The sequence below is a fragment of the Typopeltis vanoorti genome, chromosome 22 (genome assembly GCF_054136105.1).
Source record: "Typopeltis vanoorti isolate ZY-2024b chromosome 22, IOZ_Tvanoo_1.0, whole genome shotgun sequence".
In the NCBI taxonomy this organism is placed as follows: Eukaryota; Metazoa; Arthropoda; class Arachnida; order Uropygi; family Thelyphonidae; genus Typopeltis; species Typopeltis vanoorti.
The window spans coordinates 37,226,715-37,239,085 of record NC_143570.1 but is presented as its reverse complement, the minus strand read 5'-3'; the positions used below and the strand labels follow the sequence as shown (position 1 = coordinate 37,239,085).

Genomic DNA, 12,371 nt, shown 5'->3' with positions numbered 1-12,371 from the left:
TGTAATGATCCATAAAAAAAAAAAAATAAAATAAAAGGGTGGGGTGAAAGTACGTTAATGGTAGGGTGGAGAGAGGTGCAAAGTTCTTTTTTTAATGGTGTTTGCTAATATCCACACTCAAATGATGCACGGTTGTGCAAGCGTAGACACAATTCTACAGTTAAGGTAAAGAAGGAAAAATCATTTATTAAGACTAACTTAAGAAGCTCCCACAAACTCTGACAATGAATAGGTTTCCGTTGTGCGTGAATAGACAGATGGATGGAAAGAAGGGGGAGAAAGAATGACAGGAATGATTCTACGGAGATCAAAGAAACAAGAGGAACGGTCTAGTATAGAAACGACAAAAAAAAAAAAAATCAAATCTTAATCAGTAAGGTTCTCCGCTTCTTAAGAAAAGCGAGTTTCTTACTTTCTCTCGCTCTGCAACTCTGTTAATAGGCCGTAGGCCTTAGTGGTGAACAGATGCGTTCGACGGTTACATCCAAAGGCGCCAGCGTTCGCCAATCCATCACCGAAACCTCTGCCTTGTCATTACGAAGTGTGGATCTGGCGGTGTTGTGGGCAACGCATGTCGGCTCACGTGCTTGTAGCGGCGAAAAATGAGACGGGTGCGTGGAAGTCGAGAAGGGAAGACATGCTCCGGAATACCGTTAGTCTGTCAGAAACGTAACAAATGCAGGTCGTAACGCACGTGCTTGATGAAGGTTCCTCACTTCCTTCCCCCCCCCCCCGGTAGGTGAGGAAATTGTGGTTGGTAAATGCAGAGATGGAGTTATGAAGGATGGGGAAAAGATAAGGGGGGGGGAAGAAGGCGGAAATCGATCTGATATTCGTTTGTCAAAGATTGATCACCGATGGACTTTTCAAGTCATTGGGGAGAAATTGATGCTGGCTATTGGGAGAAAGGTTATAGTACGGCATTGGCTCGGACTGTACAGGAAAGGGTCGTTGTTACCCTTTTTTCTTTTACGTATGAATTCATCTGTCATGGAAAGTGCCCTTTCTTGACGACCGCTTTCCTACGAACATCTCCGGCACAGGAAATGCAGGAAATATTTCAAACAATACCCCTCTCTCTCTCTCTACGCGCACACACACACACACACTGCTTTATCTTACGTAATTTGGGCGAAAAGAATTAGTAACTCGCTCCTTATTTTCCCCAGATAGGATAAAAGGGTGGACTTTTCAACTGAAGGTGCGTTAGCAGTTGCATATACGTAGTCAGTAGGGTTATCCCTTAGGAAAACTTCAGTTTTATTTTTTTTTTTCCATTCTGCAAAACAGGAAACCAAAGAATGTATGCAAATTAACAGACACACACTGGCTTCACAGCGTTACTTGCTTCAGCTATAATGGCATCTAGAACCTAACTTGTTTATTTTCTGACTACTTTACATTTTTATTTTCATGTGGCACCCACCCACCGACGAAAGGTCTTTTTATTTAAACTTCTAGTCCATTCGTAACGTCTGCGGACTAAGAATTACTGTTTTTTATTTTTAATTTTTTAATTATTTTTAATTGATTTTTTTTTTTTTTTACATAGGCTGGAAACCCTTCTACAGTAACCGAACAAGGAACTGTTTCAAGCCACTTCGGGGGATAGAATTTATCTCCACCAAAAGACAATCACAAACATGAATTTTCCATGGAGAGATTCCAACCTGTTAGGACTTACTTGCTTGTGTTCTTCGGACTGGTTTGTCTGTTTTGGTGGATGAAAAAATGAGGGTTTCAGAAGGAAAACCTGCCACCTCCATGTGAGCTCTGTCAACTGAAAAGGCAGTAGAATTTTGAGAACGTTCTTTGAGTTTATATCTCCTCTATATAATAATTTCCTTCTCGCCATCTTTCTGCGAGTTCTCCCTCTGTAAAACCAATGTGATCCCCGGATGTAAGCAGATATTTGTTTACAGGAGGAAGATTAAGACATTTTATATGACACGTCGTCTTTATTTTGTCATCAAAGCTACGTGTATGCAATTCGGAGAGGTAGTTCGTAGTTTATTGTTAGACGCACATTTTAATAGAATTTTAAATAACCACAATCCATCGGGAAACAATTTTCAATGCACAATATCAACTTGAAAGAGTTCGGAAGGTATGAAGGAGGAACTCGGTTACCAACAAACAATGAAAGTAACACTCGGGATAGAAGCGGAAAGAATTCCCGTAAAACTTAGGAATATAATGAAAGGGAAAGCATGTAAAATAAAATATTTTAAAAAAAAGTAGAAAATGGAGAATGGATGAACGGGTAGATGGTTATATTGTATAGATTTTAAAAATCAATAATAACGCCAAGCTATCTTGAACGCTCCTTTAGAAAAGGTGGCCAGTTTGAAGTGGCAGGCCTTTAATATAATGTTGATAAATGAACTAGTCCGTAGAATGTAAAATGCAAGAAAAAAAAAAAATACATTCATGCATAGGCTGAAGTTGCTACACAATGACAATACTGTGCACATTGTAGATCGATATGGAAAGAGAGTTAAAAGAACAACTGCACATAGCTTTGAAGAGTTCTTTCTTCTCACGTTGAAGATGGAAGCCATAAAGATGAGGAAGTGTTTTAATAACATACTAAATTGGATTTTTTTAAAAAGCTATGAATTGGAGCAAATACTCCATTCCCATATTTGGATCGCTATTGGATAAATAAAGCATTTATTTAAAAAATGTAACTCCTCCTAACAATGGCTCATTGCTATTGTACTATCAAAGAGAATCGGATACATTGTTGACGTTTAATAATGGAAAATACAATGTCATGAAATCTAAATAAGTTGACTCACATCGTTTATTTATTTATTTATATATTTTTTTTTATATCAAATTCCCAATATTTATCCTCGAGGGGTGTACAGGATACTACACTACGTGAGGTTTAAATATTATCTACAGTTAGATTTCCAAACGTTGTAGATTTCTCACTGTTGGAGCACAAAGATTGAAACAAACAAGAGAACTGTATGGTGTAACAATCAAAGATATTTAAACAATGAAAAACTATAATATTTAAGCAAATGTCATTGTTATGGACAACTGGAAATTCAGAATATATCAAGACACATTTGCTAACTAAACTCAGGCCTTTTTTCCATTGAGGATTGAGACATTACCAACTCTCATTGCGTTAGGTTTTTTGCATCTTTCTACCTACTTATAACTGACTGAAAATTCATCCTTCAAAAAAAATAAATAAAAATAAATAAATAAATTGCTTCGTTGCGAATACCAGCCACAGAATCAAGTCCCTGTTTGGGAAAAACTAAAGGTCTTTCCTATCTCACCTGAATATCTGCTGTTTTAATGACGTGTTTCCTGTTTGTTCCACGTACCATCGCCTGACTAGTAACTAATGGAAATTGCTAATGAAGAGAACCGAAGAATACATCAGTTGGTCTCTTGTACGCCTTATAAATCACTCTAAATTATACGTCTATCGTGCTTTGCATACAAGTGGTCTCCACTTTACAACAAGAACGTTTCACATCGCTTGCAAAATGACAAAAATCTCTGCCGTTGTCATAGTAACGCGACTATCGATCAAGTTCCTTGGTGTGGAAAAGTAATACATAGTGGTTCATTGTAAAAATTAGGGTTCGTTACACGTCCCTTTGATATATGGCGTGGTGGAAATTCTTGATACTTAAGAATGTCATGGAGATTAGAGAAAGAGAATGATGTAATGGAAATTACGGGTTTCTTTCTGTGTAAAAAAGTGTGAGAAAAACTCATACGATCTTTACTAAGAATTTTTTTTTTTTTTTTTTTTTTTTTTTTTTTGTCCCTCCCGGATGATACGGTCTATTAGCATCGATAGTGATCTTCGGCTGACTAGATTTTATATGTCCTATTAAATATGGTCAATGTAATAGAAAATGGTTCTATTTATTTATTTTATACTACTTTTCAATTAAAATCGGTTGAACTAGGTGGGATATTTAATTATTTCCCTATACATTAAATACACTCCCGTCCTATATTGATGGCATTGCTTGCAATGAAGAGATAGCGAACATCTTTTGCCCATCTGCATCAGTAAGATATGAATTCTCTCACCCGCTGTGTTCAAAGCGGAACTGTTTCAGGGGACAACTGTAACAGTCAAAGACAGCTGGCAAGATAGCTTCGCACTAACTCGAATATTTGTGGAGTAAATGGAAAGCCTTCCCCTCTCATCTCGACTTGATTTAGATCGTTTATCTGAGCGAAGTGAGCAATTTGTCAAAGTTAAGAGCGAAAACCTTGTGGGTGGTGGCAGTTCGAATATCACTGACATGACATTTCGTACAACTTAGCTCGCTGGGAGTTCTCCGCGCGCGCGCGCATTGATGTTCTAACTTTAATTCTCAACCTTTCTTGATACAAGATTTGTTTTGAGGGAGAGGGAAATTCATCATAATGAAAGATAGATAAAGCGAGTGAGAGAAAATGGAAAAAAACGAAGAGGTTAACATGAGAAAGAGGTTTTTTTATAATTCATAAATGGTAACTTTAGAGAAGAGCACTGGTGTTTCTCTATTAAGTGGGTGTGTTCTTCGGCTGATTTGTCTATTTTGGGGGAGTAAAATGTTTCCACTGAGGTACCAAGTCAGTCGATATAATCTTAGGGGGGGGGGGGGTTTAATTCGACATGATATGAATTCCTTCTTTTCTATTTATTTTGTATTTAGAAAAATACAAAAAAAAGAAACTGATGTTTTCTTTGTTTGGCTTGACCAAAAAAAAAAAATGCAAGAGTTTATAAATTATCTTAATGATAGACATCCTAAGATTTTTTTTACCACTGGAGAATTCAACAGAGCCATCAGTATTTGGCTTTTGTTTGCGTTTCTAATTACAACACCATTCTGTCATAAATAAAGCACCTCCATAGAGCAGCTACTTATGTGATATTTGCCCTTTGGTTGGACAGATCTGGGTTTGAATCCCGGTTATCTTAGACGGGATTTTAAATAAAAGGTAATTTCAACTCAAGTCTAACAATCGCGCTCCCCTCCTATCAAGAATGTCATGGATATAATAAGATGCATCCAGAAATGAATACGCCGAAGCTACTGCACCCACCATAAAAAATAAAGTTTGAGATTTATTGTGCGTGTGGTATTAGTGCACCAAATAGGACCGATCTGGAGAAATCAGAATACGCCAAATGTGTCAGTGGGATAGTCGGGATTAGCTTCTATACTATAAGAAGAGTAAAAATGTTATTTAGAATGAATCGAAATAAGGTGCATTTTGTAGTAAAAATCCGAGAGAAATTGAGAAACAAACTCACAAGACCGACCCTGAAGTTTATATTTAAAACTGGAATGTTTAAACAGACGAAGCAATAAAAATATTACATGAAACAACTAGAGCCTAACAATTGAACGCATAAGACTTGCATGTAGCTGTTATACTCTAGTTTGATAATCTGGCCACCGAAGCAAAGAAACTAATCTAAAAAAAAAAAAAAATTCACTCATGAATATTGACAATTTTTCTTCTAAAAAAAAGTGAAAAAAAAATTTTTTTTCGCTTTTGTAATAATAATCAAATATGATTAACCAGTAATAATTCTTATTCGTTATTATTATAATCCATTCTTCGACGCTGATATAACTTCACTGTTGCGATGTCTGCGAAGTTCTCATGTCCGGCTTTTAATTATTATGAGCGCTTTCTTAACTGAAATCCCTTGGTGCATCTATAAGAATGAAAATAGATTTGAGAAGGCAGGGGGGGGTGTAAATTATAAAAGGTGCCATTTAAATTCTGGTATCGTGGTTAGAATTATAAAAGGGTAGTCGAGATCCATTACAATTTTCTTTAAAATTGAGGGAATCAGTCTCTGCCAAGCCCTTCGCAGTTCTGACACCGCCCTACCCCCGAGCCATTGTTTTTGTGGCATGCCTACACGAAGCGTTAGCACTTAAACCCACCCGAGTACTAAATTAAAACGGAAATGGATACGAAACGAGATCATAAAATTGGAGATAGAGGTGTCAACAAAATAAATGCTTGTATTCACTTTGATATGGATGAGTATAAAATGGTCCATTGTGAAACATCTTAATAAGACTTAACACGTTTCTCCATTTGCTTAACAATAGTGAATGGTTGTAGGGATATAATTTTCAACTGTTGGTAATACAGGCATGCTTATTGTTAATTCTTATAGAACAAAGGAGTTCCCCCACCAAAGGTTAGCTTAATACAAACTAGCTGTTGGATTTTATTTATAATCATTCGGCAAACTAGGCCGGCTAAACTAAGACATAAGCATTAACTTTTTTATCTTAATATATGTGTGTGTAAACTTCGAAACTACACAAAAGAATTAGCATGTAAAAGCTTTACGAGTACAGTACTATCAAACTAGAAACTACATCCGTTTATCATTATATCCCTAAAAGTTGTATTAATAAATAAAAGGTGTATTTCTAAAACTCCTTAGTTTCTTCGTAACTCTGCTAAATCTCTAAAATATTTCATTTATTGTTTATTATATATAATTTGCTTTAATATTCTATATAAAAATTAAATTAATTTTCTAACTACACAAGCGTTATTAACTTTATATAAAATTTACTTCTGCATTCTGCATTTGTTTCATTAGCACACGTGATTGTGACGCCATTTTCATTGTTAACCTCATGAATAATAGATACATTCACCGATCAACAAATATTAATGATGCAGTATATTTTGAGTTATTTTTCTTAGATGAGGAAAATAACATAAAGCGCTTCGAAGGTCAAACCGTGAGCTACTGACGGTGGATAAACTACCTTTTTGGCGTATGTTTAAGTACCAAAAAAACAAATTCATTCCACAGCTTTCATAATTTACACCAAGACCCATCAATCGACTCGAGATTTTCCGGCAACCTGTCACTTTCATGCCCATCTTCAGGAAAAATAAGGAGAAGGAAGGCTGTTTGACCTTTACCCTACCAAACGTTCCTTATTAACCTTTGTCCTTTGACGACCTGCTTCCTTTTCAGAGCTCTTTCGTCATGCATCTAAACACACACACACACACATCAGTGGTTCTTTGATAGTCCGGACCACCAGCGTTGTGGGTACAAGGTTAGAAAGAGCTAAGACCCGCTACCGTAACTACGGGATGTGTATAATATAGAAAGTTTTCGCTTTTTGAACAAAAATCCTTCCCATATTAATTATTGAACGAACAATCCACTCGAAATCCTTGGAGTATGCTTAATTAAAGTAATTGGACCATGAATGAAAGATTACATTTGAGGATTTTTTTTTTCCCCTTAGAGCGTATCTAATCTGTCTACTTCATTATTTATTTCGTAGTTTGAGTGTTCGCAGACTTTTCCTATAATTAAAATTATGTAAAGATTGACGAAACCTGTAGCAGGTGAGAAAAAGTGTACGGCTCATTGAACATAATGAAGACATCCCTGTTAACAATCGTTCTCGGAAAATGTAATTGCATTAATATCGGTTTGCGATCCCTTCCTCTATTCGTTCGTTCTTTTTAAATATCTCATTAATGAAACGAAGTTTTGTAAGGGGGGGGATGTATGAAAGTAACTCCAACTAAATTCGGAATACAGATTTTTTTTTTTTTTTTTTTTTTTTTTTTTTTTTTTTTTTTTAACGTTCCAGTGGGTCATCTCACTGCAAACGAGTGCAGAGGCCCAATCTTTCTATTTCTAACTGGGAGAAGGTTGTTACGGGACTATTTACCTAGCACAATCCCGATAATATTTACCTTTCGTTTGGAAAGACACGGGTTCGAAACCCTTTTGGGACGTTAAGAACCATTATAAGATTCTATCACATGAGGGTGAGTTAGCCGGTCTCACACGGAGGTGTAGAGGTTTCAGATGTAATATATTAATATAATCTTCGTGGTTTCGGCAGTGATTACAATCATATTCAATACCAAAGTAAAACTGGAGGTTTTACAAGTTGTTGTTTTTTTGGGCGTGGACAGCAGGAAAAATCCTGCTGTCCACGCCCAAGACCGGCTAACTTGGCTATCTCTGAGAAAGATCCTTAAGCTCCTCACGTCGGCGACGAGAATCGAATCCAGGACACTCCTTTCCCAGGCATATGGTTGCTAAGCGCATATCCACTCGGCTAACCGCGCGGACATAGGTAGCAGTAGGGTAGTATATTACATTCTTTATCCCATTAATATCCCTCCCAACCCGAAACTTTTCATTTCAGACGTTTCGTTGCATGTATTTTGTTCTCTAGCCTAAGGGCAGGAGAACCACAGCGATGAAGTGAGCCATAACTAAGCAAAATTAGATTTCAGCGAAGAATAAATTTGCACTAAAATCAATGCACCTAATCAGAAATGCATGTGAGTTAAAATGAGAAGCAAAAGTTTGAACACGAAGACAACGTACATTCTTCTCTACGCACATTTACAGCATAAGAGCTTTATATTAATGAGTATGTGATATTCATCCTCTCGCTCTCTCTTCCTGGTGATCCCGAGATGAGCCATGGGATGGGATGCGGTAATTCAGTGGATTGAAGTTCAATCAAGCCTTCCCTTCTCTAATTTATCCTTTTCGCCAATAAGAGAGTGTTTACATAACAAAAGCGCGGCTATATTACTGCAAAGAAGTGCTTTTTTTTATTTCCTTTACATGTACATTCCACATTAATCATTAAACCTACAAGTATAAGAAACATTTTTTTGAAGATGATTACGTATGAAGTCGCCTGTACTAACATGCAGTATTTGCTACACCAATTTTGATTGTTTTAAAGGTTCATTAATTAACATTACTGGGATTAAGATTGTTTTAAATTCTTTTCAAACTGATCTTAAAGCGCTTTGTTTCTTTCATTTGACTTATCGTTAATTAGGCTTAAAGGTTTTTGATTGTTTTAAGAGCCATTAATTTATATAACTTGCAATAATTCTTACGTAAGTTATTTAACCATCAACTACACAATACTACTACTACCACCACCACCATCAATACACAACGCCATCTACTTGGTAAATTGCGTGTGTTCTCTTTCCGATCTGTCTGTATGCTAGATGAAAAACACAAGTTTGTGGGAGAGAAGACTTACTCACTTTAAAGTTATTTTTTACATTATTTAATTTGAAAAAATATTATTATTATATTTAACGTTTCAAATATTTAAAGGACCTCAAAGTATGAAACAATTTCATATTTCTCCTAAAGAACTTTGAAACCATTCAACTATAGATTCCTAACAATTTCTGAAGTCTTTTCTTACTTTTATAGCAAAGGCTTCTAAAACAATCCCCTTCTAAGTCATTTTTCTTTACGACCACCCAAGTTCCTTTTTCTTTTCCCCGCCTTTGCATACACATGGCGGTCCATATTTGATAAGGGAACTCAATTTATAGACTCGCTACAATTAGACGGAAGATTGGCTGGATCTTTTCCCGCCGACCTCCTTTTAACTCTGCTAGCTTTCGTCAACTCCCCAGTTTAATAACGCCTATGTCTGCCCCTGCAGCACATAAACAAGAACTACTTCTATAGCCAGTGGGCGGTAAACTTATGCCTGTTGGAGAACATAATGCAAACGCCTTCACTCCCAAGAACGCCTGCCGCCTACTGGAAAAAAGGTGACACAACGAAATGAACTCTTCATTGTAATATATGTATCAGTGGGCGGGAGAAAGGAAGATAAAAAAAAAAAAAAAAAAAACTAAGGATGTGATTAAAATCTATGCAGAGGATTAATAAGCTTAAACATTTTATTCACAAATATGCAAATCGAATTCTGAAACTATAACGTTAGTTACCATCAAGCCCATGTTTATTTTTTTATTTTATTTATTATTATTATTATTATTATTATTATTTTTGTATGTGACTCCCGTCGACGAAAAATTGTAAACTTGAGTACATTAGTACAGTGGAAGGACTAATGATTTTTTGTCATTAATTTTTGCTACTTTTGTGTTTGTTTATTTTTACATAATTCGGATATTCTATCCAAAGCCCAACTAATGGAACGGTAAATTTTAGGTTTTTATTATTATTATTATTATTTTAAATTATTTTCAATTAATTTATTTTATGATTTCCAAGTCTGGTCGTAATCATTACAATTACAAAAAAAAAAAAAAATTGACATATATGGAGAGGATATGTAAAGAGTTGATATGGTGGAGCATAAAGTCCTAAAAAATCGAACATTATTTAAGATTGACCACTAAATCTGAGTAGGAATATATATATATATATATATGCTCTATTTCTGCCTACTTCGTAAAATGGTTTATTTTTTGACTCGGTGATTTATATTTTCTTAATATTCATCTAAGTAGGAATATATAAGAAAGTTCGTTACTTGCCCTAAAAATCTGCGTTTGCGTTCTTCTTTCCGAAACTGGTTTTAATAACCATTTCAAAGCGTTATCTTGGGATAAAAAGATGTCAGGAATGTTTATTTCATGAGTCAGATTCAAACTACGTAGTATTTGAAGGCTTATATGAAAACGAGGCGATTTTGTTTAGACCGGAATAAATTTCGACAAATAACAAAAAATTCTTTTAGTATTCGAAAGGGGAATGGCGAAGAAAAAACAATAAAGAAAGGTCTCACGGAATACCGATCCGCTTTCTAATGGTAGCATTCATGAGATACACTCATAAATCGCTTTCAGGTTAACCGAACTACACGGATGGCTGGAAACTGGATGATAGTGGTGATATCCTAGTATGGGGATTGATCTAATGGATATCACTCGGTCCTTTGGTACCCATTCAACACACCCTGACCGCTAAATTTCATCTAAGAACTGTTTCCGACTAAGTATAGTGACAATGTAGTCCAATGGATCTCGACTCTTCAAGCAAGAAACGCCTCGTGGAAGCACAATGTCCGTCGGTTCTACGCCAGGACTTCGCTCACTGACCTCTGGTACATTATTATATATAGTCCAAACACTCTCAGGACATCTGTGGTTTGTTAGAGTCAGTGCATGAAGAAAATACTGTTGTATTTCATGTGAAATTCATCAAAATTAAGAATTATGAGATACCAACAAATAGAATCAGACGAAGGCAAGCCTCGATCAAACCTACCCACATCTGGGATACCCACTCACTCCTGGTGATCACATAAGAGTTGTTTGCAGTTAGAATCAATAAAATCACCTCTCCAGCTTCCGTTATCTCAATCAGCATCGACAAATGCCCTTTGATCAGGAAGATCTTGCTTCGAATTCCGTATATGGGAAGGAAAGAACCTTTTATGACCTTTTTTATGGACCAAAAAATGTTGAATCACTGAAATAGTTTAAATTTTTTTAGACATGCCTTGCCGCCACCCACTGTAGTATTCGCTTCTTCGATTGCACAAATGCGTTGAAATTTTCCCTTTTGGGATGAATCTGATATATTGTAAAGATTGTATGTTAGATGAATAAAAAATTGTCGCTCATTTCACGGCAATATCTCTCTTCATTTTCAAAACGATATTTAAAAAAAGCAGATTTTTTTCATAAAATGTGACGTCTTACAAAAATGACTTTGACTGCGTTTTTGGTATTCACATACACGAATCGCCACCAAATTAAAGCTCGTATTGAGGATAAACACTTTTAATAAAACATGCTGACAACCAACAAGTTACGAGTCATTATAAATATTAACATCACTAATATTATAAGCATTTTTTCTCCAGGACTAGTGGGGGGGGAGCATAAAAGAACGATCTCTTTGAACTATTCATCTAAGTGTTTTTAGTAGCCTCAGTGTAACTAAAAAATAATTTAAAAAATTGACATTATTCTCACAATTAAAACTTATATATATATATATATTTTTGCCGATACAAATATTGTACACCAAATTAATATTTTAATAATTTTATTTTATGAGGAATTTAAATACACTGGAGAAATACGTCCTCCCCCCTCTGCAAGCAGAACAGCACTTTGCATACACAGATGCTGACAAAGCCGAAGCCATAGCAAGAAACCTAGAGAAACAATGCAGTCCTGCATATGATAACCTAAACATCAGCCACGTATACAAGATCCATCGTAAAGTCAGGTTCACAGCAAATCGTTCCGATGTCAATCCAAGTCCTATAATGCCTACCGAAATAATCGGCATCATCAACCATCTCAAGATCAAAAAAGCCCCAGGTCCGGATAGCATCACTAACCAAGTCATCAAGGCACTACCACGCAAAGCCATAGCACATCTGGCAAACATCATAAACTCCATCCTCAAATGGCAGCACTTCCCCCAGTCATGGAAAATAGCTGACATCATCCCAATTCACAAACCAGGCAAAGACCCACACCTACCTGAAAATTACCGTCCCATCAGCCTGCTATCCAATTTAGGGAAAATAGCTGAGAAAATCATCCTCATCAGACTC

At 36.0% G+C, this 12,371-nt stretch overlaps 1 protein-coding gene across 1 annotated transcript in view; it reads right to left on the bottom strand.

Moving 5' to 3' along the window:
* Positions 1–12,371, bottom strand: part of LOC150094317 (monocarboxylate transporter 12-like) — a 79,400-nt gene that overhangs the window by 7,480 nt on the left and 59,549 nt on the right. The gene's annotated exons all lie outside the window — the stretch shown is intronic.